The sequence below is a fragment of the Rhinolophus sinicus genome, chromosome 14, assembly GCF_057876585.1.
Source record: "Rhinolophus sinicus isolate RSI-liver-muscle chromosome 14, RSI-T2T, whole genome shotgun sequence".
Classification (NCBI taxonomy): Eukaryota; Metazoa; Chordata; class Mammalia; order Chiroptera; family Rhinolophidae; genus Rhinolophus; species Rhinolophus sinicus.
Genome location: NC_142514.1, coordinates 42380799 through 42407101, shown reverse-complemented (window position 1 = coordinate 42407101; position 26303 = coordinate 42380799). Strand labels below are relative to the sequence as shown.

Below are 26303 nucleotides of genomic sequence, written 5' to 3'. Positions count from 1 at the left end.
TGGGACTGTGTAATTAAAGTCCATCAGAAAAACAAAACCATTTCATCCTGAAGACCATTCCATCCCAATGCCAAAGATACAAGATCACCCTGTAACTTAAATAGAAAAGCCTCTGTGCTACCACGCGACCTGTGTGAAGGTCAAAAGTCAGAAGATGAGTAAGATGGAGTCCTCATTTGTCTGGGTTCCTTTAGTATGTGAGCAAGACAGAAACTGGGAGGAAAGGGGAACGATGGGTGGCCTGCTCAGGAGAGAACATACAGGAAGCCTGGCCAGAGATTTTCCTTGACGACCCTCAGCCAAAGGAAGGAAAGAAATGGTGACGTTCCAATTATTTCCATGAGATGCTTCATGACCATTGACAGGTATAGATAGTTGGCAGGTATGGATGAAGGTTTCTGAACCCTTGACACTATTCACATTTGGGGCTGGGTAATACTTTTCTGTGGGGACTGTCCTGTACGTTATAAAATGTTAAGCAGCATCTCTGGCCTCTTCCACCTACTAGATGCCAGTGACAACCCAAAATACCTCTTGATATGACCAAATGTCCCTTGAGGGGCAAAAATCACTGGTCCCGCCCCATCCTGATTGAGAACTACTGGTGTAGATGAGCTATGAAGTTTACAGCAAATGTGTGGGAATGGATGGCACTTCACAGTAGAGTTCTTGGAGTATCGGACGCTTCGGACGACACAGGGCCCTGGAGACATCAAGAGCACTGCTGTTGTTAGACTACGTCTTCTCTACACCCAAAAGACACCTGTAAAATCGAACCATGTAGAGAGAGAAAAGTGCTTAAACCACAGAGTATGTGGGAAAAAAACTACTCTGAAGCTAACCCAAGAATAATATGAAATTGAACAGCAAATTTAATTCTGAGCTTCTTGGAAGCCAGGACAGAATGGGAAATTTAAGGAATTCTATAGCTTTTGTTTTCTGATGGAAGGAAGCATACCTTTTTTCTCCCCTCTTTTCTTTTCTTGTCTGAAGAAACCCACTTTCCTCCTATCACTGAACTTTATGGGGATGTTTAGCAGAAAACCTTTGTAGAAGGTTTCTAAAAACATAAGAACCAGGTAAATAGCAGTATAACAACAGGCAGGCAGCGAGGAATCAGGGCCCGTATGCTAGAAAAGAGCAAAAAGGAGCTCATTCATTGATGCAACAAATATCTATTGAGCACTCTCTACACACCAGGCATTATACAAATGGTAAACAGGTCTACAGATATTGGAAGTGTATTTCTGAATAAGACAGACAGGACCGCCGGGTTTTTCTGGAGCTTACAATCTCCCTGGTTCAGAATCAACTACTTAATAATTGTGGCTCCTCCAACAAGTCATTTCACCTGGTGGTGCCTCCGTGTCTTCATCGGTGAAATGAGAAGAATACCCACCCATAGAACCAGACTGACACTAGGGACAGCTTGAGGGCTGAAAGTTCTTTGAAAACTTAACATTTATTTAGAAGACAAAAGGTTTACTGAATGACGGAAGAGCTAAAAAGAGAGACCACAGCGGGTCAGCCCTGTAGACGGGTCTCCATTACAAGATACGTAACAGGGCTCCTGTGTGCACATGCACTTACGGTACAGGATGGATACACGGTACGCGGAAGCAGGGCACAACCTCACCAGCATGCATGGCGTCCCGGGCTGGCAACATCCCACCACAGGCTCCACTCAGCCAAACCAAGTCCTGCAATCATCTCACCCCGTTCATGGAAGACAACTTAGGTAACTTCAGCCCAGGCAGCTATGGAGCCCTTCCTTCCCGCTATATACTCCACCTCAGAGAAGCTCCGGAAACCGTGTGTCTTGCATTTCCAGCGATACTATGCTTAACGCGTCTTGAATACGGGTGGACTGGATTACTGTGTCCTAGATTATTGTTCAACTAGCCACTCTGCTCACCTCCAGGGTTTGAAGGTTAAATGGAAAAGAATGTGTAAAGCACCTCGTCGGTGGGACCCCCCTCAACAAGAGAGTCCTTTTAATCTCCATCACCTTCAACAAAGGTTACTTGAGAAGCAAATGAGGTGCAGCACAGGTGCCTCGGGGACTTGTCCTTCAGTGCCCAGCAGATCCCAGGGAGGATCACGACCGTCAGTTTTATTGGCATCAACAAAAGGCCAAACAATCAGCAACGTAGATAGCTAATGGTCTAAAGCTGCAGAACAAACTAAGGAGCACTGAGTCAAGGGCCAACAGAAACCTTTACATTTTGCAAAGTTCTGCACAGGGGCAGACCCCACTACTCCGCCCCTACCCACAGCTTGCAGAGGAAACGCATTCCCTTCCCCACTCTCCCAACCTCCCCCACCCAGCCAGTTATTTTCTGGGCCCCTTTAATTTGGAGGCTCTTAGGGCCATATCCTGCCATCAATTTGGGGGCTGACTTCAATGGACATTCTGTGAGGGGGCGGGAGAGGGGCAGGATGCAGCTTTCTCCTGGCGGGCCCTGATACAATAGGGTTTTCTACTGAGATCAATGGATTAATTGCGAATGCCCCTTTTGGGGCCATAAGGAGATACATTGTTTTCCCACAGTAGGCAGTCGGGGCTGGGCTGGCCAAACTTAATTTTTGAAAAGTCAGGGAAAACAATTTTGTAAAAAGGGTGGGAGTGGAGGGGCACAGGGAGAGTAATTTTGCTCATCTCACTAAAGGTCAGTAACAATTAAGAGTGAAAATTCAGAAGGCACATTTGTTCTCTGAGGCCCTGTCTGGAAAATTCCATCCAGAAACAATTTGCTGTCTCTCTTCCAGTCTTCCCCTCCCCCACAAGGCTCTCTTCACTAATGCCCCAGCCTGCCCCGCCATGCCCACCCTCTCGCTCCTCCCTCCACATCAAAAACTCTGTTTTCCTGGAACCAGCCTCAAATGTTGAGAAGGGAGAAGTGACCAGGGAATTCTCCTCCTTTCCCTCAGGAAGTTGAGGTGGGCCTGGTGGCACCGTTCCTTCTCCTTGGAGTTGTGGAAACGTTTACCTGGCAGTGGAAAAGTCTGGGCAGACCAGAATTAGAGTCCTACTTCTGACATTTAATAGCTAATAAACTTGGGAAAACTCAACTCTCTGAGCAGCCACGTTGTCATCTGTAAAATGGGAAGAGTAATTTAGACCTCCTGGGATGACTGAGGCAATTAAATGAGATACGATATGCAGTTTGCACTGGAGACATTACAGCTTGGCATTTCTCTGTGTGGAAACCTTCCATGGTACACCAGCAAGACCACATCTGTTGGCCTGACATTCAAAACGCACCACTCTCTGCCCCCCTCCTCCCTTTCCAGCCTTATTTCCCACTCCTCTTTACCCCTCCCTAACTTGTCGGTGCATAATTGTCCTTTCCTCAATCTTAGCCATGGTTCTAACTCTGGACTCTTGACTCTGGAACGCACATGTTGACACCCCACCCACCCTAAGTCAGCTTAATTGTCAACTTGATTCTCTCAGCTACAATGCATTCTCTTCTCTTCTCTATACTTAGCCCATTGCTTCCCCCTTCTTGCCTTCAAGACTCCACATTCTGCTTAGTCTTAGTTCTCCCAATCATTCATGTATTTACTAAACACTTTGAATCATGGTTAAGAGCTCCGGCTCTGGGGTCAAGACTTCTTGTTAGCTGTGGGATGTTAGCCTTCCGGTGCCTCAGTTTCCTCCTTTGTAAAATGAAAATAATAATTGTAACTACCTCAGAGGTTGCTTGTAAGGTAGAGAAAATACATGTAAAATCCTTTAAAGAGTACTTGGTACATGATAAGCACTCAGCAAATGTCAGATAGTATTATTACTAAACCCCTAGCCTGTTTCAGGGCTTCGGTGATAAATAAGATGAGCTTTCCTTCAACAAATACTTCTTAAGTGCCTTCTATATACCAGGGACTGTGCTACTTCTAGTGGGAAGGGGAGAGGAATAGAGACAGATAATAAACAACAAAATAAACAAGAAAAATGTCGTCTTGTAAAAAGTGCTATGTTGCAAATTGCAACAGATTGAAGTGACAGAGTACAGCTGAAGGGTGTCTTTAGACAAGTGGTCTCTTTGAGGAAGGAGCATGTAGGCTGCAGTGACTTCATGCTCTGGAAGGGTTGGTGGTGGTGAGGGCACATCAGCGGCCCCAACTTAGTGCTCCAGAGGGGAGGGGACTTTTCTGGTTCATATCAGTCCCTCCCTGCACCTAGCTCTGTAATCAGCACATAGTAGATGCTCAATAAATGGGGGCACTGAATTCGAACCCGTAGCTCTCACTCCCTGTAGAGGTGAGCAAGAGCTCCTGAAAGGAAGTGGTTTGGGTGCAGAGGTTGGTTAGTGATGTAGGGATGATGACGATGTAATGGAATCAGGTGATGCACTGGCTGAATGGCAGACACTCTTGTGTTCTCTTGAAGGCGCTGAAAGGCACGAGCACCACAGCTTTGGGGTCAAAGCCGGATTTATGTTCCCGCTTAGAGCACTCCCTAGCCTCACCACCTCACTCCTCTCCTCTATAAAATAGAAAGAATGGCACCTCCCCCCAGGGGAGTTGTGAACACCCATAAGACAGGGTAGGAATTCCATAAATACTAACTCCCCTCCCCACCACATAAGAGCCTAAGGCTGAGAGAACTGCATCCCTGGACTCAGCACTACCGTGTTTCCCCAAAAATAAGACCTAGTCGGACAATCAGCTCTAATGTGTCTTTTGGAGCAAAAATTAATATAAGACCCGGTATTATATTATATTACATTAAATTTTATTATATTATATATTAAAATAAGACGGGTCTTATATTAATTTTTGCTCCAAAAGACGCACTAGAGCTGATTGTCCAGCTAGGTCTTTTTTTCGGGAAAATATGGTATGTTAAAAATCTACAGGAAAAAGTAGAATTATCTAGTAACCACTTTGTTCATTTCTCAGTCAAATGCCATAACATGTTTTTCAAGGAAAATTAAATAGTAGGAAAAAAAGGATGCTTTTTAAAAAAATTATTTTCTCTTCTTCCCTGTGTCCCCCCCACCCCAAACACTTCCAGAACATCAAACACTTCTCAAAGAGTCAATAATATTTTTTGATGATGGAAGTATGAATAATCAAACATATGGATTACATTTCCTTAAATTAGGCAGAGCCTAAAAACCAGGAGGGAAGGGAGAGTGCTGGTAAAAATGTTTTCACATTTTATTAAAACCTCAAGGCCTGAGGAATACTTTGTGACTATTACACACACACACACACACACACACACACACACACACACACACTTCCCCTGTCCAACTGTCAGGGAAAGAAACTGGATACATGAAGCATTTTTTTGCCTGCTCAAACCTTTGTCTTTGCTCTGGTCAGCTCCTATTCCTTGGCACCAGCCTCATTCACAGAAATAAATGGACCGCACGTCAGGTCAGTTCCCAAGCTCTGCCAGTTTACCAGTTGTGTGATCTTGAATTAAGCCACTTATATTCTTGAAGCTTGGGTTTCCTCTGTTATAAATGGGAATAATAGTCCTTACTTCACAGATGCAATGAGACATGTGAACATACCTTGGAAACTGTACAATGTCAGGTGGGTGTAAGGGTTGGAAGTGTCTCCAGGAAGCTATCTCCCCCTCGACAGACCGAATAGTGCACTGGCAGCGGTTAAAGAGCCTGACTGTCCACCTTCAACCTCCCACTCTACTGATTATAAGCTGTGTGTTCTTGGGGAGAAAACTAAATCCCTCTCTCTGTGCCCCATTTACTTATTTGCAAAATGGGAAACCACTAATAATAATAGTACCTACCTCATATGGTCGTAATGTGGATTAAATCAGTAAATATTTACAAAGCACTTAGGTTAGTGCCTGTTAGTTCTGACACAGAGAGAAAACATGAGAGGAAGGAAGGGAGGAAGGGAGGAAAGAAATGTCCCACTAAAGATCCTCTGTGCTAGAAATTCACTGTTTAGTTGCTGATGTTAAGTATTATCTTTTCCAGGAATCCTTTTTGAAAATGCAAACACTCTTTAAAGGCATGGCACAGCAATTCAGATTCAGTGTGTATTTATTGAGTACCTACAATATGCAAGGCAGTGTGATGTGTTATTCAATCCTTGGGAAAATCTCTGACTCCTTGGAGGGTGGGGATAAGGGAAGGTGACAAATGGAAAAGAGAGGAAAAAAGGACAACAGAGAGAGAGAATGAGAAAGAAAAGCTGTTTCTTTCCCTACTGTGACTTTGGCATTAGACAGACTTGGGTCCATATGTCGGCTCTGCCAGTTACTGTGTGACCTTGGACAGGTAAGGACAAACGCGGACACCACTCTGAGTTTTACATTTTTTAACCCTTGAAAAATGAAGACAATGACTTTAGGTTGTTGTGGGAATAAAATGATACAATGTGTGTGAAATATCTAATTTTGCTCTCCCCAGCTCTACAATTTTGTCACATGCCTCCCATGACTTCTGTGGGAAGGGAACTTGCTAACGGCAGAATCTAAGGGATTCAAGTCAGAACTCTCAGAAGAGGAAATCAATTTGCCACTAACTTACTCTGTATAGTAAAAAGGCCTTTTTTTTTTTTTGAAGACCGGGCTCTGCTAACTCATAGGAAGTGCATTTCCTCCCCGTGACATCTCTGATCAATTTCAGCCAGTGGTAACCAAGTGACTAAGTCTTCCTCCGGAGGCAGAGAGCCAGAACTGGTGTTTGCTCCCTCGTCTCTCAAATGCAGAGATGATTCTTGCCGGATCCTGGTCCTCGGAGGAAATGGGAGAGCAATCCAGCTTTGGCTCCAGTGAGAAAGAAAGAATACAAAGCCCTCATCCTGGATTCTGGCAGATGCCAAAGGAAGAATCAGAGAGTGAGTAATTCTGCAGCCTGGAGTCCAAAGCCTGCAGTCGGAGGTCTGCGCCAAGAAGACAGCGGCGGGCGAGGGAGAGGTGGGCGGCTCCCGGGCTAGCCTCAGCCAGATGGGGAACAGCTCAGTGTGAGTCAGGGGCCAGGTCTCTGCTCCAAGGGACTCCTCCAGGCCACATCCATTCAGACAGGCCTCCTGCAAAGAGAGGTTTTCGCTGTATAGACTCAGGTGGCTTTTATCGGGATGATGTGTCATCAACACTAGGCACTGAATGGAAATGACAGAAAAGCCCTGTGGGCTGAGCCCAAGCCGGCACAGAACAGAATGCAGACAGTCCAGGACACAGGTGCCAGGTCTGTGCCTAAGGTTGTATGGGCTACTCAAATCCCACGCTGAAAAGGACAACAGCGGTCATTTAGTGATAGTTCACCAGGTCCCAGCACTGTGCTACGTGCAAGCTGCTCCAAAGCCCTATGGGCAACTACTAAGCATTATGATCCAGAGAGCACAGTGAAGCTGGGAGAATATTAGGTAAGTCATTCCATCCTCCCCATCATCGCAGTTTTCTCACTGCAAAATAGGGATGATATTTGCCTATAATATGAGGTATTTTGAGAACTGCAGCACAATGACTCAAAACCCAGACTTTTGAGTCAGGAAAATCTGGGTTTGAGGACCAGCTCTGCCTCCAGTTTGCTGTGTGAGCTTAGGCAAGTTTCTTGGCCTCTCTGAGCTTCAGTTTCCTCATGTGTTATAAGAATCATAAGAGAACCAAGCTCAAAGGGTTATGACAGAAATTAAATGAGGTAATGCATGAAACTGCTTTCTCATTTTTAAAATAGAGAAAATAATGGATGTCTTTCATTGTTGTGAAGAATAAATGTTTAAAAATTGCCTAATAATGTATCAATGTTCTCAATGAGTCATTATTATTATTATCATCAAATGATTCATTACATGGAAAATAAATTTTGGTGTTGTTTTTGATAAAACATATTGCTTATTATACTCAAGAAAGTGACTAAATGTTGTAATTAGTAGAAACACCTTTTTAAACTTTCTCTGTGTTCTTTTTCATAAAAAGGTTAGGTTACACTGGCGCTTCTGACTTCAGACCCCTGGATTCAAAGGGTCCAGGAAGGTTGTGAAGGCAGTGAGAGAGGGGTACCTAGAAGTGTTTCTAATATTTCAAAAGGCATGGGAAATCGTACACTTGATAACGCGACCTCCACAAACGTCCAGGAAGACCAAATTTCTTTGCTTTCAGCTGAGATTGTAGTGGTTTGGTATTCACCAAAATTTCCAGTTGGCTGAGGTGTGGGTGGTGGGTCAGCTCTGTAAGTAAGTACCATGGACCTCTGGAACCAGAGTCCCTGGCTCCCCACTTACCAGCTGTCTAGCCGTAGGCAAGATTAGTATCTTCTTTGTGCCTCAGTCTCCTCATCTGAAAATTGGGAATAACAAAATGGATAATAATTGTATCTCTCCACAAGGTTGCTGTGCAGAATCCTATATGTAAGCACCTAGGACAGCGCCTGGTCCATAGTACTCCCTCCATTCTGCGAGCCCTGGTGCTTTGTTCTCACTCCTGGATTTCAGGCAACATCTTCCCAGGCTCAAACGTGACTAGTCAATGACGACAATCGGAAGAATGTTTCCGAGGAGTGTCTGTGATAGGGAAGCAAGAGAACTCACACATACTGCATACATATGAGGCACTGGACCCTGAGCTACACAGTACAGATGTCATCCTATTGGATGCGTTCAACCACGTTGTGAGGTGGGCGTCCTACAAAGGAGGCACCAAGGCTCAGAGGGGTCCCAAAGTCACACAACCTGCAAGTGGGAGCACCAGTATTCCAGTCCAGTCTTTCTGATCCCCACAGCACCAGTTATTTGAATCATCCCATAGGAATCCCAGGAGAAATTAAAGAAGGTACTTCTGAGACAGCAGGCTGAAGGTCCTTAGTCTAGGACTGCAAACATTGGTGAGATGGGGCATTCCCCTCCTCCCCTGATGATAACAACACAGAGAATCACTTCTGAGCCCTCTTGGGGGGAAGAGGAGTCCCACAACCTCCCTCCTCTGGCAGGCTCCAGCTTCCCTTGGTGGCTAGGGCTCCACACCCATATTTATGGTGGCAACACATTCAGACAGCTCCAAGAGGCCCTGGGTGAAAATCGAACTCTCCATCTTATAAGTGGCAGAAAAGCAATTTCTGTTTGCTTTTCCCAACTCACGTTGACTGGATGCTTGATTACTGCATTCAACCCAAGACTTGAGAAGGTAGCAAGGTATGGACGACACTCATTCACTCTATCAACACACACTGAGCCCTCCTATCCCAGGTTCTATGCTGGGTGTCACGGAGTCGCTGGCATAACTGGGACTCTGTCTATCAGGGGTACAGAGAAAAATACAGATGGCAGCATTTACCACTTTAGAGGAGGTAATCACAGAAGGTCACTGAGCGTGCAGGTGCCTGACCCTCCCTAAGGAATGGTAAAGAGGTTCCTGAGGGGAGGTGGTGTCTTACAGGACAGGCAAGCGTTTGCTAAGCAGAAAAGAAAGGGGCAATCGTATAGGGAAAGGGAACAGCAGAAGGAAAAGAATGATGGCATGAGAGATCTACACGGGGTTTTGTGTAGCTGGAGCACACAGTGAGATTTACAGAAGGCTGAGAATGAGGCATTAGTTATATGAAGACAGACCTCGAAATATGCCCTGCTTCCAAAGCTAGGATTTTATTCTTGGAGTCATTGATGAACCTTAAGCAGGGAAATGAAGTGATCATATTCTTCGAGTTTCATGTGTGCCATTTCTGATTTGACATCTGACATCTTTTATCACTAACAGTCATCAACGTCCCTGCCATCCAAGAGCTTTCATCTATTCCAGGAAATTTGATGACAATAATTATTAAAATCATCATCATCATCTCATAGACATTTATGCAACCGTAAAGTCCTAGCAGACAGAGACAGACAGGGTCTTGTTTGCCAATGTCTTCTCAGCACCAAGCACAATGCCAAGCACACAGCAGCTTTTCCTTGGTAAACACGTAAATGAATGAATGAATGAATGAGTTTCTTTTTTCTCAGTTTGCCAAGCACTTTCATAATCATTTAAATCTCTCAAAAAAATCTCTGTGAGAGAAGTATTCTCCCTCCTCTGTCCCCCATTTTACAGATAGAAAAACCTGGGCCAGAGAAGAGACTTCCCATGGTGATACAGGGACAATTCAAGACAACATGTGTGGCAAGTGCCATAAAAGGCCCTATGCAATGACTTTACATTCAGGAGAGGATGCACTCACTGCTGGCTAAAGTAGTCAGGGGAGGCAGCCTTGAAATCAGCCTTGGAGACTTAGTGTGCAGACTTGGCTTTCTTTCCCCCCACTCAGCATCTCTTGACACTGGATTTCTTTCTTTCTTTCTTTTTTTTTTTAAGGAGGGCACAGCTCACAGTGGCCCATGCGGGGATCGAACCAGCAACCTTGGTGCTACCAGCACCACACTCTAACCAACTGAGCTAACCAGCCACCCCCGACACTGGATTTCACCTTAATAATAATTGGTACTGTTTATTGAGCACTTATTATGTCTATATATCAGGCACTGTGCTGAGAGCCTTGCATGCATGACCTCATTTAGTCTTCACATGAAAATTAGAGTGGTAATATTGTAACGATGTCTATTTAGTGGATGGAAAAACTGAGGTCTAAGATATTATGTCATTTGCCCAAGTTTTCAAAGCTAGCAAGCAACAGAGCTGAGATTGAAATCTAAGTCTATCTGACTCCAATATATTTTGCTTACAAATGCAGGGCCATGAGTGGTAACCTGCATCTTAAAGAATCATTTGTGAGCAAAGAATGTGGAGAGAACAGGAGTATGAACACCCTTTCCACCACCATTCCATTCCCACTTCCCAGGGTTGGCATGAAATGGCCCCAAGAGCTCGGGGAAAGGGAAGACAGCCTTTGCATTTACTGCATAAGCATAAAACAATGACCAGAGCACTGGATTGGAAATCAAGGCAGCTGAACAATAATGTCAATACATTCCTTTTAAACTGTTGACCTTGGGAAGCCAGTTGACCTCTGTGCTTCAGTGTTCTTACTGTATAAAGAAGGGACTAGAATTGATACATTTTAAATTGATTTTAAACCTGAGTCTCCATGACTCATCCAGACTTTTTTAAAAGTCCAGTTGAAGCTTTTCTAAAAGATTTTACGTATCTATTATTTCACAAGATTTGTCTAGCCCACATCTTTAGCAGTCTCATATTTCCCCCTGAGGGAATCTTAAGAGGTTTCTAATTGATGACCAATGCTATATTAAAAATCAAAGAGGAGAGTAATTGTTTTTCCACCCTGGCCACGAAAAGAGAAAATGACAATAATAATCAAAATACTGCTCTCTTGTTAAAGAGGTTTAGAAAATGTCCTCTGGCTATAGGGACCGGGGGATGTTTCTCTTGCAGGGGAATCAGGCCCAGTCAGTTAAAGGCAATCCTCCCTGGTCCTCAGTTTCCTCCTCTGTAAAATGGGGATTTTTACAATGCTTGCTCTGCCTACTTCACAATGTTGCTTTGTGGATGAAAAAGATAACACATGAAGAAGGTGCTAGACAAATACAAAGGAGATTATGTGATTATGATGATTGTATTTGTCAGGGTTCGAGAGAGAGAGAGAGAGAGTGAGAGAGAGAGTGAGAGAGAGAGAGAATATTATAAGGAATTGGTTCATGTGATTATGGAAGCTGACAAATCCCAAGATCTACCGTCAGCAACCTGGAAACCGAGGAGAGCCAATGGGATAAATTCCAGTCAGAAAGCTGGCAGGCTTGAGACCCAAGAAGAGCTGATGTTTCCATTTGAGTCATAAGGCAGGAAAAAACTGATGTCTCAGTTCAAAGACCTTCAAGTAGGAAGAACTCTCTCTTACTCAGGGGAGGGGCAGCCTTTTTGTTCTATTCAGGCCTTCGCCGATTGGGTCAGGCCCACCCACATTAGGAAGAACAATCTGCTTTACTCAGTCTTCTGATTTAAAGGTTACTCGCAATCAAAAACACTCTCACAGACAAACTCAGAATAATGTTTGACCAAATATCTGGGCTCCTGGGGTCCAGTCAAGTTGACAAATAAAATTAACCATCACAATGATGAAAACGTAAGCTCAATGAAGGAACCAAATTTTTGTCTATTTTGTTTTCTGCAGTATCCCCAGAACCTTGGGGAAAAAGTCTAGCACAGAATAGGATCTCAAAACATACTGAATGAATGAATGAATGAGGAGGAAAATTTGAGGGCAGTGGAAGACGAAATCCTATACACAACTAATTACCAGGGACATTTTCATCATTTTTTTAAATCAACAATTATGTATTCAATTCTCAAGCAACTGAATCCTTAAATCAGCGTTGTGAGTTAAGCATTATTATTCTCATTTTTCCAGATAGAGAACGTGAGGTTCAGAGAAGTTAAGTGTTCAACAGGTATATCATCTCCATTCCACTTCCAGGTTTCTCTTCCGCTCTCACCACTCACTACAATGTACAGTTATGTAATTGTTTGTTTGTGTAATTTTATTATTGCCCCCTACAGTGGGTTGCATGGGGCCCCCAAAAAATATGTCCACCTGGAACCTGGTACATGTGATTTTATTTGGAAAAGGGTCCTTGTCGAAATAGACAAGGATCTTGAAGTGAGACATCCTGGGTCAGAATGGGCCTTAAATTCAGTGACAAATGTCCTAATAAGAAAAGACAAGAAGACAAGACACACAGAGGAGACAGCGAGTGAAGACAGAGGCAGAGATTGGAGTGATGCATCTACAAGCCAAGGAACTCCAATAGTCACCAGGAGCTAGGAGAGAGGCATGAAACAGATTCTCCCTCAGAACTTACGGAGGAACCAACTCCAATAACACCTTGATTTCAGACTGCTGGCCTCCAGAACTGTCATTAGAAAGAATAAATTTCTGTTATTTTAAGACACCCAGTTTTTGGCTATTTGTTATAGTAGCCACAGGAAACTAATATGACCCTGCCCCCACCCCACCCCCGCCAACTCTACTCCACCTTCCAATTAGACTGTAAGTGCCACAAGGGCAGTAATAAATTCTCTTTTGTTCACTATTTTATATCTAGTGTCTAGAAGTGCCAGTATCAAAGTAGGCGCTTGGCAAATATTTGTTGAATTAATGAAAGCATGACTAATGAAATTTCAGATGCTTGCAGCCAGAAAAGTCTCTTGAGTGGGAGCAAGGAATCCTGGGTTCTTCTTTGTCCTGCTCTCACCTGGGCAGATTCTCTGGGACTTAGCATTACAATATTCTGTAAAGTCCACAGTGTTTTTGGATGCTTTGCCCAGTGGGGAGGAAAGGCAGGGGGAAGACAGAAGGGGAGTGAGGGCATGTAGGTGTCCATCTCTCAGTTTATAAAATGGGCATGGGCTTCCTCCCAGGAGTCTTTGCAGACTAGGTTTAGCCACCAACACAGGTATATGAAACAGGAGTGGGGGTGTGCCCTGCTCATGGGGAAACGACTCTTCCTGGAATTCCAGGCCCTAGCCCAGATGGGTCCAGTCTTCTCCATCCTGTTTCCTTCTCCTCCTCTCCTCTTCTCCATCTTTCTGCCACTTCTTCCCATTTCTCTAGAAGCTGGGCCACGGTGCCTTTTGTGATCCTACTCACTGAATCCTCGCTAAAGAAAAAGGGGACGAGACGGCCTAGACGTGCTAGAGTCGAGGTGGGCTGTCCGGGGGGCCCAGGAGCGTAGGTTCTACGATGTACCACCCCCTGACACGCTCTGTGTGCCCTGGGCAGAGGCCTGCCCCTCTCCAAGCAGATCCCTAAGACCCTCCTTATCTATTTAACCAGTGTTTAAAGGATTTCCTCAGGTCTGAGTATTTCCTGTTTGTCAGCAACATTTAGGAAGGTGGCTCAAAATCCAGCAGGAAAACAAACCCATATATCCTTTCCAAGTTGCAAAACTGCGTTGAAATCCTTGGCTATACTACTTATGTGGCAAGTTCCTTAAACCCTTTAAGCACCCAGCAATTTGAAAAGAGAACAAAACAAGGTGTAAAGGCATCTAGGAGTGTCTAATACTTACTTAAGAGGTGCTCAGAACATCACTTTACCTCCCTTTTTGCTATCTTTTCCAAAAGAGATAATAGATCATTGCATCCATTCATGCAATTCATTTACTGACATAGTAAAGTGTGTAATATGATGGCTTAATTAATGACAGTTGCTAGTTTTCATTCATTGAGCAATCATAGCATCTGTGATCACTTGTGATCAGAAATCAAAGCGCTGCGAGGGAACTTCAAGCGCGGAGAGCCAAGCCCTCATTCTTCAAATGAGGAAAGGGAGGCTCAGAGTAGGCAAAAGATTTTCCTGAGGTCACAAAGCTAGTAAACTCCGTCAGGACTCCATTTCTCAGCCTGGTGCTCACTCACCTGGTGACTCATCAAGCCTCTGGCAGTGGTGATAGCAGCCACTCAACCAGCATCCCCTGGTACCTACAGCACCCAGGGTAGCTGGCCACTCTGGAGGCCCTAAGGAGGCCTCGGGGGCCCACCAGAAATGTGGACAGATGGAAGAAATTACAAGGCAGGCATTTAGGAAGTAGTTCCTTTCCAAATCAAATGCATTCTTGCTGCTGCACTCTCACAGTCATATCCTAAAAATTGTTATTTAACGTGCTCTCCACATCCGAGCTTGACTCACTCTTTGAAATGGAAATCTGGGCGGTTTGGGTGGTGGTTCCTAGGCGGCCAGCACCAGGACGGGGCTTGTTGACAGTTACCACTGGCAGTCTTGACCTCGGGCCAGAGCCTCAGCCTCCAAGGCCACTCTGCAGGCTGTAGAGGCTCCAGAGCTGGGGCTGCAGCCTGGGGAACCTTGACCTTGCCGGCGGCGGGATCTGTTTCTGATAAGGTGTGGCAAATTTCTAAATCTTAGCTGTGGGATGGCATTTGCTCCTTGCAGAAAAAGAGCAAGGGGCCCAGGAGGTTCCAATTGATTCCAAAGTAGAACCAGCTGTTGGAATCCTGCTGCGCTGATTAGGGAAGTTCACTTCCAGGCTGTGGTTCCCCGTTGATGGAGCCCTCTGCTGCCCCCTTGTCCCCACTCCCCCGCCCCCAAGGCTGTCAGAGAAGCCCCTGAAAACCCAAATTGCTGCAGCCATTGATGGGAGCTGGAAACCAGGCAGAGGCAGGAAGAGGGTCTAGAAACAATAACTTCCATCTCTTGAGATCCTACTTCCTACGTGCCTGCCATTGGCTTAGGTGCTTTGCAAATACTGCCAATTCTTAAACGTATGTAGCAACACTGGCATTCCTAGATTTACAAATGAGGAAAAAGAAAGTAAGGGAATCATAATTGTTAGTAACATTGTTTTTCTACCTAACAGTTACCGAGTGCTCAGCATATGCCATATCGTCCCTTAAGCACATTGGGTATCACCTGCCAATTTGTCATCACATCAATCTTATGATCCAGTGTTATTATTGTCTTCACTTTATAGATGAGAAAACTTGAGGCTAAAGGAAGTGAAGGAACTCATGTCCCCCAGCTTAAGGCCCGAGCTGGGATATAAATCCAGGTCTTTCTGACTATCAAATTTGTAATAGTAATAATAACAGCTACCATTTGTTAAGAACTGAGACTATGCCACATACTATGCTCAGTTATATTTTTTAACACGTGTTACCTCATTTAATTCTCAGGACAATCCTACGCTGTGTCATTTTCCTGCTTTTGCAAATGAAGAAACTGAGGCTCAGCAATTAAGAGAAGCAGGATTCTAGTGCAGGTTCATCCACCCTCAACGGGGCTAGTTTTTAATCACTGGGACCTAGGCCTGCACACATGTCCTGAGGGCTCACACCCCTTGGTTTGAGTTTCCAAATTTTCCCATTCCTTGGTATAATTTAATCACGGTATGGAAAACTGAGAGCTAGCCTCAAACACAGCTCCAGGTTTCGTAGTGACTGTTCTGTCATTCTTTCCAAAATCAACCTTCAAAAGCCACTGTAAAAATGCATTTGCAATTTGAAACTTGCCATGAACACTATAAACAGACCATTAGTTTAAACTAGTGTTGATTTTGTCGACTATTAAGGATAAAATGAGTTTGATATTTACTAAGTTAGAGGAACATGAAGTTTATGGTTTTTAAATTGCTTTGAGGAGGCTTACTAGAATTTTCCCTTATATAAAGTCAGAATGAATAATACCTTTGACAATGTATGTTATATATTCTCAACTAGAGGTCCACTTGGCCTCACAGATATCCTTTGAAGCAAGATGATATTGACACATCTGAAAGGGAGTGTAATGACTAATTGCCTATCTCATCAATCAATAAAGATATTAAATATCTACTGAAGTGTCTGTGACCACTGGACACTTTCCAGGATCTACCAACATGGTTAGACTTGTTAGTTAAATTTGCACGATTATGTAATATGGGTATTCATACGTTCATGCAATCATTCATTCATTTGTAAATGTTAAGTAAATGCAGAGCTCTGTGTGCCAGGCACTAAGGCAGGTGCTAGGCACACAAGGGTCTTTCAGAATTTCCAAGTCTTGAGGGGAAGTCAGACAAGAAATGCCACTTAGAGGTCACCACTGACTCCACGGGAGCAAATGGAGACCCCTCATCCAGGCTAGGTACAAAAAGAAATGAGGAAAGCTTTCTGGAGAAAGTGTCCTCTAAACTGATAAACAAAGGGGAAGGGGGAGTTAATCTAAACTGAAGTAAGCAGGAATTCCAAGTGGAGGGAAGAGCTTTGCAAAGGGAGGGAAACACGAGGTGCGATCAAAAAATACGGTGAATGTTTAAAATTTAAAAATGTATTACACTAAAAGACATCCCCCTCGCTTTGAGCACACTTATCCCATAGTCTTGCCACTTTCTGAAGCAATTCTGGAAGTCTTCTTTCATGAGTGTCTTTAGTTGGCTGCCTCGATGTCCTGAATCAATTCAAAACGTTTTCCTTTCAAGGTCATTTTGACTTTGGGGAAGAGCCGGAAGTCGCACGGTGCCAGATCCAGTGAATAAGGTGGGTGAGGACACACCATAATGTTTTTATTTGACAGAAATTGCCGTAAACCAGAAGCGACATGTGACACGGAGCGTTGTCATGATGGAGGATGAAGTAAAGACACTCACGAAAGAGGACTTCCAGAATTGCTTCAGAAAGTGGCAAGAATGATGGGATAAGTGTTTTCGAAGCGAGGGGGAGTATTTTGAGGGTTAGTAATGGCAACGTGTCTTTCACTGTAATAACTTTTTTTTTTAATTTAAACATTCACCGTATGGTTTGATCACACCTCGTATTTGCTAAATGCTGAGAGAATGGGACAGATGACACTGTCAGAGTTTAGAGAGGGAGCTCCATCTGAAGTTGGGTGATCAGGAGAGAAGTACTAGAGCTGGATGCAGAATATTTGGACAGGTGTATACTGAGGAGATGTGAGGAACTGCACAAGTAAAGGCACCAAGGGAAGAAGTCATGTTCAAGGATCAATGAGAAGACCCAGCATACGGAAGCAAAGTACACACACCACCACCACCATCATCCTCATAATGGCTAATACCTAGAAACCACTTACAACACACTGGTTCTTGCTGGGAGACAATTCTCTCGCATTTCTGCACGTTTCGTGAGCAGAGGCACTGACTGCCTTTGTTCCAGATCATCTTTTCAAGGATGTTTGCATAGGAACAAACTTGGAAGACATACTATCCCCCTCTACCAGAGGGCAGGTTCGCTTAGAGCCCAATAATAAAAAATTCGGGTTCCTTGAGCTTAGGACTTCTTTCCTTGATGCAACCCACAGCTGTCAGGTGTTATCTGATCCTCTTCATGTTACCCCATGGAAATTGGGGCTCAGGAAATGGGTATAAGGAAACACTGATACTCTAGTTACTGCTGTTGCTGTGAGTGATAAAATTCTTGTCTCTGACTTAGCAGCCATGGAACTATGCCAGGCTAACCTATTAGTTTGCAAGCAGCATAAGACCGCAGACCCCTCACAGTTCTCGCAAGGCACTTTGACAGTAGGAACTCATTCAACCCTCACAAAAGTCCTGTGGTATAGAAATGATTATCATCCCTATTTGGGCAGGAAAAATAGAATAGAACAGTCTAAAAAGGAGATTGGTGTTAGATTGTGAAGAGTTTTGTGTGCTGGGCTAAGGAATTTGAACTCTATCCATTCAGCAGGGATAAAGGAGTTTGAACAGGAGAGGAATACGAGGAACACTGCATTTTCAAAAAGCTTTTCTAGCTGTCGTCTGTCGGATGGATCAGCAAGGAGGAAATACTGGTAGGAAAGAGGCTCACAGATATCAGGAGGCAGAACCAAGACTCCCGACAGGCTTGCTGGGGGGACTAAATGTACCCACAGGAGAACTTCATAAGCCTAAAGGCCAGGCCCTGGACAACACTCTTGAACACCAACGGCTCCAGCAAATGGTTGGGGAGACATGACTTAGCAGTACAGCCTTTAGAATGAGGCCTGAGGCTTCCAGGGACCAGGGAACCTAGGGTGAGTCAGCAGGGGATGCACCTGCCAAAAGCTGCATGAAAGGGCCAGCGTTGGGCCAGAAAGCAACAATCCGGCTCTGGCTGTCAAAATGGAACAAGTTCAGGGAAAATGCTCCAAGCTGAGAAGGGAGCTTGGAACCATGACACTAGTCAGGGAGGGCAGAGATGCTCACGAATGAGGAACCAAGCCGCACAGACAGCACAGCATGAGAACCATTCTCACGTCTCGGGGCTGCTGCACAGAACCCATTACACATCTGTGTGGCTCCTCAGGGGCACGAGGACCAATGAATGAATAAAATCCCTCTCCATCAGATTCCTTCCCTCTATTTCTCTGTCTGGAAAATCCCCTTGCATCCGTGAAGACCACGCCCATGCACCACTCCCCCCAAAGTCTTTCTTGCCTGCTCAGGTTCTCCTCCTTCATGAACCTACAAGCTTCCGGACTTCTTTCCATCAACCCTTCTCACCCTGGGTGGAGCAGTCAAGGTCCCCCAGCCTGGGAATGCCCCAAGGACAGAGGCAGTGTTCAACTCTACACCCCCAGAGACTTGTGGGTACCTGGCCCAGAAGACGGGTGTTGAATGAAGGCAACCAGAAGATTCCCTAGTAAATAAGAAAGAAAGCGATGACTACGTAGAGACAGAGGTCATGAAATGGATCCAAGAGTGCAGATCTGCAGGGAGACTGGGAAAACGAGGGCCCGAGGGGAAGGCCTGGCGAGTGTACCCTAGCTCTGGCCAAGGGAGAGGATATTCTGGTTGGCAGAGGTAGTCCCAGTCGTTGGGCAGCTGTCCCAACCACTTCAGGCCTGGAGAGGAGGGAGACAGGAAGGAACCATCCACCTTGGGCAGGCAATGGTCTGACATCTTAACATCTTGTTCCTCACTAGAGACATTCCAGGTAGCAAAAAAGAAAAGGTGACCAGTCAGGGACTGGTGTTTCTTTACTGCCTGTGGGGCCAGTACTCCAGGGACAAAACTCCCTCCCTTTCCTCTTCATGCCCACCCTAAGAACAAGGAGGGGAGGTAGAAAGAGCACATTAATAAATCAGACCTCCGAAACTTTGCTAAGCTCTACTATGTGCCTGGCACTGAGAGATGAATATCAAAGTACATACCAAGTCACATGGTGTAGCCAAGAGGGAACAGACTGGGGTGAGGCCCAAGATAGCAGAAATCCCAGCTCTAGTCCCTGTGAACTGTGGGACACTGGCCAACGACCTCGCCTCTCGGAGCTTCTGTTTCCTCACGTATAAAAGGGGATCATATACTGCCACCCTCACTGGACTGGTGTGAAGATTAAGCGGGACCACACATGGAAGGTGTTTAGCAGGCAAACAGCAGGAAGATGTTACTGCGTCCCCTCTTGTCCATCTGCAGCTGGAATACAAGAGAAAGCACAGGGCCGAGGGGCAGACAGGTGGGTGGAAGGAGCTGGGTTACCTGACCAATCCCTTAAACTCTCTGAGCCCAAGCTCTCTCTTAGTAACATGGGACTGTCAGAGGAAGTGCGATAGGTGATGGCTGTCAGTGTGCTTTGTAAATTGCAAAGCACTACCGTGTTTCCCCAAAAATAAGACCTAGCCGGACAATCAGCTCTAATGTGTCTTTTAGAGCAAAAATTAATATAAGACGCGGTATTATATTATATCATATCATATCATATCATATATCATATTGTATCATATCATATTATATAAGACTCGGTCTTATAGTAAAAAAAGACCAGGTCTTATATTAATTTTTGCTCCAAAAGATGCATTAGAGCTGATTGTCCAGCTAGGTCTTATTTTCGGGGAAACACGGTATACAGACCTAAGGGGTTGTAGCTTTTGTTGTTCATTGCCTCATTCAGAACATAAAACGTCATGCCCAAAATACAAGTGTCCGTCGGAAGTGCTGTAGGATTCCACAAGAAGAGGCCTTGGAACATATGGGCTGGGCTCGTCAGGAATGGTTTCTTTTCCAGACAACTAGGCTCAAGTGGATGAGTTTGGATAGGCGACTGAGCTCCTCTACAAAGTATTCCCAGTCTCCCTACCCTGGGTGGATGCCCTTCCTCTGGGCTCCCGCAATTCCCTGCTCTCCCCTCTCAAAGTGCATCATGCTGAATGGGACTTGTCTATCTGTGCTTCCATTTTCCCTGCAAACCATGAGGCTGGGGGTCTTGTTTCTCCATCGTTGTATGCTTACTGCCTAACACAGGACCTATGACACAGTGAAGGCTGAATAACTGCATTGGAGTGAGGACCAGACAGTGAGGGCATAGAACCAAACTTAAAGTCATATTTGAATCCAAGCAAAACCCTGGGAAGGTTTTCTGAGCTGCCAAAGACCTAACAGGTCCTGGTCCGAGAGCATTTCAACACAGGACACAGGCCCTGAATGACATCAGTGTTTGGGTGTCCCTGGTTAGCAGCACTAGGCCCACAGAGCCACATGGTCTGGCCTGGCTTGGCCTTCTTTAAGCCAAGCAAGTCACAGCTGATGGGAAGTGTTTGCTGTCCCCAACGCTTTTCTCCATCCCAACACCCGTCGTCTGAACCCGGATATTCTGTCTACCTAAAGTGGAATTTGAAGTCTGGAAACGCAGCGCTCAGCAGCGCTTTCCCTCATGAAAGCACACCCCACACCTTCTCATTAAACTTCTCAGCACACCTGTGAGGCCACAATTACCTCCCTACCCCTGTCTGCCTTCCCTTTTTACAGTCGGGAGCCAAAAGGGGATTTCTGGTGCCCTACTCCTTTTTCTGTTCCAGGCCACAGAGCAGGAGTCTGATTTTCAGGATTTTATGGCTCCTCACACTGTACTCAGACCTCTATTTACCTTTTTCATAGGGGAGCTGAAAGGAGTAATTATTGCTCCTGGGAGCTTTGAAGGCCAGCATGCTCTGTGGCAATAGAGGTGTTGAATATGATGATTAGCATTAATAATAAATGTTATTAGCAGAATTTAGCTCTTTTGAAAAGAGGAAATGGCCCTGCAACTGCTTTCCAGCTTCTCAGGCTCCCTCCATTACTCATTTTGCATGTAAAGGGGATCCATGACAGGGTGGGGTGGGCTTCGGAGTTGCCTCCTGTCATGAGCACAGGCCAGCCTTGGCCCAAGATGGAGAGCAAGCACTGATAAGTCCTCACACTAGGTACTTAGTATTTAGTATTGCTCAAGATGCCTCATCTGGCCCCTGCCTCCCTCATCTTGAGCCGTTCTCCCCCTAGTTTTCTATATCACGATGCATTGGCCCTCTTTTACTTCCTCCACTGAGCTCTTTCCAACCCCAGGACTATTGCACATGCCAGGCCCTCTACCTAGAAGGCGACATTTCACTGAGCTCATATCAATGCACCCTTTTGTCTCTGTACTTCTCTTTTGTAGCACAGAGATTTACTCAATTTCTGCCTTTCCTGCTACATTGGGATGTGTACAAGCACAGGTCAGAGTTCATCCATGAGCCAGTTCATTTTACTCCATTCTCTATACTACTAAGCTCACCAATATACTCGTAAGGAGATGCTTATTCCACTTAACCAAACTTACCTTAAGCAAAGAGTGGCAACATCTTCCAAGTACAATTCAGTGCAAAACTCCCCCTTACACTTCTAGGTAGTTCCCAGAGCTGCAGCATCCTAGAGGAACCACACGCCTGCAGAGGTATCCCCCTTCCACATCTTTGATTGCTTACATTCCATTTTTTAAATACAAATGGGAATGGACATGTCTGTGCTTTCTCCGCCCTTCGGCCACATGGGGTACACCTGAGACTTGAAGTGGGCCAATACCATGTTTCCCCGAAAATAAGACCTAACCGGAAAAGAAGCCCTAGCATGATTTTTCAGGATGACATCCCCTGAACATAAGCCCTCATGTGTCTTTTGGCGTAAACCTTAATATAAGACCCGGTCTTATTTTCGGGGAAACACGGTAGCAATGGCCACAGTGATTTGTCCGAGGCGGGATATTTCTATCTCATGCTGTAGGAAAAATCTCTCTTTCCCCTCTGATAACAAGCTGAGAAAAACGGAAGCCTAACCTACATATATCATTATATGTTATGTTTCACAAATTAAAAACGACTGCAAAAGTTGGAATGCAAGCCTGGAGCTTCAGTAACCATGGTGCCCATCACATGTAGCAAGCTCATGAAGAAGAGGAGAGACAGAGGTAAATATGTGGTAAGTCAGAGAGGAAGAAGACAGAGGGAGCGCCAGCTCTATCCGTTTCCGAGGCTGGCTCCACCCTGCGCTGGATTTAGCAAATATAGTCCCCTTTTTGGTGAAAGTTGCATGGAGTTTGAGTTTCTTTTACCTGAACTGACGAACCACCAAGGAATAAAAATAAAATTTCATATTTCATTTATGCCCACTTTGTTCCACAAAGGATTTTAAAGCTAATATACTTCCTTTGTCTTACATTTTTTAATTTATGATTTATTACTTCTCTCAAGGGAATCTCTCAATATAGTTTTGTGAGGTAAGCAAAGCAAGTATAATTCATCCATTTTACAGATAGTATATCTGAGACTCAAAGAACTTAAGGGACTTAGGTCACATAGGTAGTAAATGGCAGAGCCTGGACTGGAGTCTAGGTTTTCTTATTTTTCTCTCATTTTGCTAGTAAATCATGACTATAAACACTAAAACATGGACAGTTTGACTGCTTGGGTTCACAAGATTCCCACAGCTTCCAACTGTGAGTAATTAGGCCCCTTTAAGAAGAACATCTTCATAATACAATGACATTTGCTAGATATATTACTGAGAAGTAATAAAAGTTAAAGACAATCACAAAGTCCTAGGATTCTGTCCAGGTTGAAGTAATATATTTAATGTCAAAGAGATACCAAGATCCTGACTTGTTTCTAAGGCAGACAGGGTGCTCGGAGCCCAGTGAAAGGAAATCCTGGGTGGATCCGGTGAGGAAACCTCCACTGGAGTTGAGAAGAGGCAGAAGGTAAGAGGGAGGAGACTGGAGAGGTTTCCTTTCATTAACTGAGATGTAAAAGGCAGAGGGGAAGTTGGAAACCACCGCTGTGAAGCTAGACAAACCCAAGTTCAAACCTGGCTTCTACCAAGTACTACTGAAACCTTGGGCAAGCCACTCAGTCTCTTTAAGCCTCTGTCTCTTCATTTGTAAAATGGGGATAATAATACCTTATTTCAAAAGGCATGTATATAATAAACTGTGCATATAAAATCACCCAGCAGTGCTGGCATACAGTAGTTGCTCAATAAATGTTTCTCTTCCCATCACAGGAGTAATGTTCACACTTTGTCCTCCATAATGAGAATCCAGTAGGAAACACCTGTGTGACCCAAGGCGGAGTAGGACACAGCACGCTGTGATTCAGCAACTGGACCTTCCACCACGTGACCCCAAGTGCCTTCCCTGGCCGTCAGGCCCCTTGGCCTCTTCTGCTCCCATGCCACTCAAACCATCCAGACGGTCCTTCTTTGGCCTAATCTCACCCTTCCTGCTCTGCCTGCACCTCAGTGCATTCCCAAGCAGAACATTTTCCTCGAGAGTTTAGATGTCAGTTAGGCTTGCCCTGAAAGAGATTCTAACACTGTCCTTTCTGCAGAGTATTATCTCTTCCAACAGAGAAAAGGGAAGGAGGCAGAAAGGGAAGGTGGGGGAGGGTCTGCAGGATGGAAAAAAAAGAATAAAGGAAATGTAACAGACTTATTATTTCAAGGGCTTTCCCCAAAAAACATATTAATAACCATAGGAAAAGACTGGACGAGATAAATCATATTTACCAGTTACTATACACAAGTTCTCTAGTTTTGGAATCTTCTACCACACACCCCTTTGTCCTATGGCCAAAATGTTACATAGCCTTCAAGGCTCAGCTCAAGTGCTTTTTGACTTCTATCAATTAATTCTTGCATTTTACTAATTCCAGTTGAATTCCAGGTATGTCCCAAACACTGTGCTCGGTGCTGGGAATACAGCGGTGACCAAGACAGACATCGTCCCTATTCTAACGTAGCTTTGAGCCTCGCCTGGTTGCCTACTAAAGACGGTGTGTGCCCCTCTCTCTGCTCCCATTACTGTTGTTGTTGCTGTTACCGTAATTGTTTTTATGTCTTCCTTCCTTTTTCAAAAAGTTCGTAAAATAGCGTGACCAACTCGCTCAGTTTGCTTGCGACTTTCCTGGGTTTAACACTGCAAGTATCATATCCTAAGAGACTTCTAAGGCCCCAGCAAATTAGAACAGTTGCCCACTCTACTACAAAGACAATACTATTAATATCTATATATCTATATCTATATTTCTATACCTATATCTATTCTTTCAAGAAAATTATTCATTTGTTCATTCTCCAAATATTTATTGAGCACCTAATTGTTACAGTATAATAGCTAGTTGCCTCTGTTTTATGTTATATCTCTCCCACTATACTTGAGCCCCTTGGGTGGGGGGCCCATGTCTTCTTTCTCAACCTTGTATTGCTAGGCCTGTCACAGTGTCTGACACGTAAAAGTAACTTAATTTTATGCAAACCACTGTGTTTATATTGAGAAACAGTGTAAGTTTGTGTAAAACAATTTTAAAGTATGTGCTACTACAGTTTTTAAACAGAGATCTCTATCTAGTACCTAGTTGGGAATATTTTACAAGTAATCAGATCCCTCAACAGCCCTCTTTCTCTCCTAGTATCCCTCTAGCTCCTCCAGCAGATGAGGTGTCTCTCAGCCACTATGGCAGCTTAAAGGCTGAAAATCACATATATGCAAGCACCAGCATCATTTAATCCTAGTTATGTCTTTGGATGATCCTAGTTTTAACTGCCAACTGACTTGAAATATAAATCTTTGTAGCTTCCATCCATTGGTTGTCGTCCTTCTAGCCAGAGACACAAAGCACAAGCCCAGACTCCTATAGCTGGCAGTCCTTCCAGTATTAGAACAACATTCTTATGCCTCTTACTTTTCACCCCATCCTACACCCATATACACACTTAAAATTCTTAGCCACTCTAATAGTTCCTTCAACTGTGGCCAGGCTGATAGGATTTTAGTGGTTTTACCACTCACTAACTATGTGACCCTAAAAGTAATCTCACCTCTTTGAGCCTCAATTTGACTACTAGCAAAACAGAGATACAAACACATAACACTCAGGATTAGTTTGGGGACCAAGAGTGTTAAGGAATGGGAAGGTGCTCTTTAAAACTATAGAAACTTTTCAGCTATCAGTTATTTGAATTTTTCTCTTTTTCTCTTAAGTGGATTTTCTAAAGTTATGTCTATTTTACTTTTCCCCAAAAGAACCATCTCATGAATTTATTTATAAATTCTATTTTGTTGATTTTCTAATTCATTTAATAGGGTTGTATGTTTTATTATCATGCTTTTCTTGGTTTGGTTTTGCTGCCCATGTTTTAAATTCATAGGTGAAACATTTAGTTGCTTTTCTTTTTGTTTATTCTTATTTTTAAGTGACAGCATGAAGGACATGAATTTGCCTTTAAGTATGGCTTTGGTTGTACTATATACATTTTCAGATCTGGTGTTCTCATTTTTTGTTTCTAAGTAGTTTACAACTGCATATTTTAAAACTTTTCTTCTTTGAGTTTATATTACTATCATCCTATACTTAGCAGTGCAATTTGCCCTTACTGATTCAGGAGCACCTGTTGCTGTTATCATTATACTGAAGCTACAATATTACAATTTTCTGTAAGCAGTTTTCTTTCTGACATATTTTAAGACAAGTACATCGTGGCTGGGGAAAAAAGGTAGGGAGTTTTTGTATCCTTATCACAAGAGTATCAGCCACAAAATATTAGCAGCTTTTTGGATTCAGACGTCATTGACTACATTTCTAGAATATGCTCATATCTTCCTCCAATTCCACCAAGAACTAAAGAAATCAATAATCTTGCTGAAAGAGCAAGTGAGC

The 26303-nt window shown here is 44.1% G+C and overlaps 1 long non-coding RNA gene across 2 annotated transcripts in view; it reads right to left on the bottom strand.

Moving 5' to 3' along the window:
* The window catches only part of LOC109453069 (uncharacterized), a 283158-nt gene that overhangs the window by 218607 nt on the left and 38248 nt on the right, over positions 1-26303 (bottom strand). The window contains exons 3-4 of one of the 2 annotated variants that reach the window (XR_016018636.1): positions 8212-8266; positions 5107-7017 (exon numbers count right to left, since the gene is read on the bottom strand). The exons of the other annotated variant lie outside the window; for it this stretch is intronic. This is a non-coding gene — a long non-coding RNA (uncharacterized LOC109453069). Of the gene's footprint in view, positions 1-5106; positions 7018-8211; positions 8267-26303 lie in introns of those variants that run through there. 2 annotated transcript variants of the gene reach the window in all.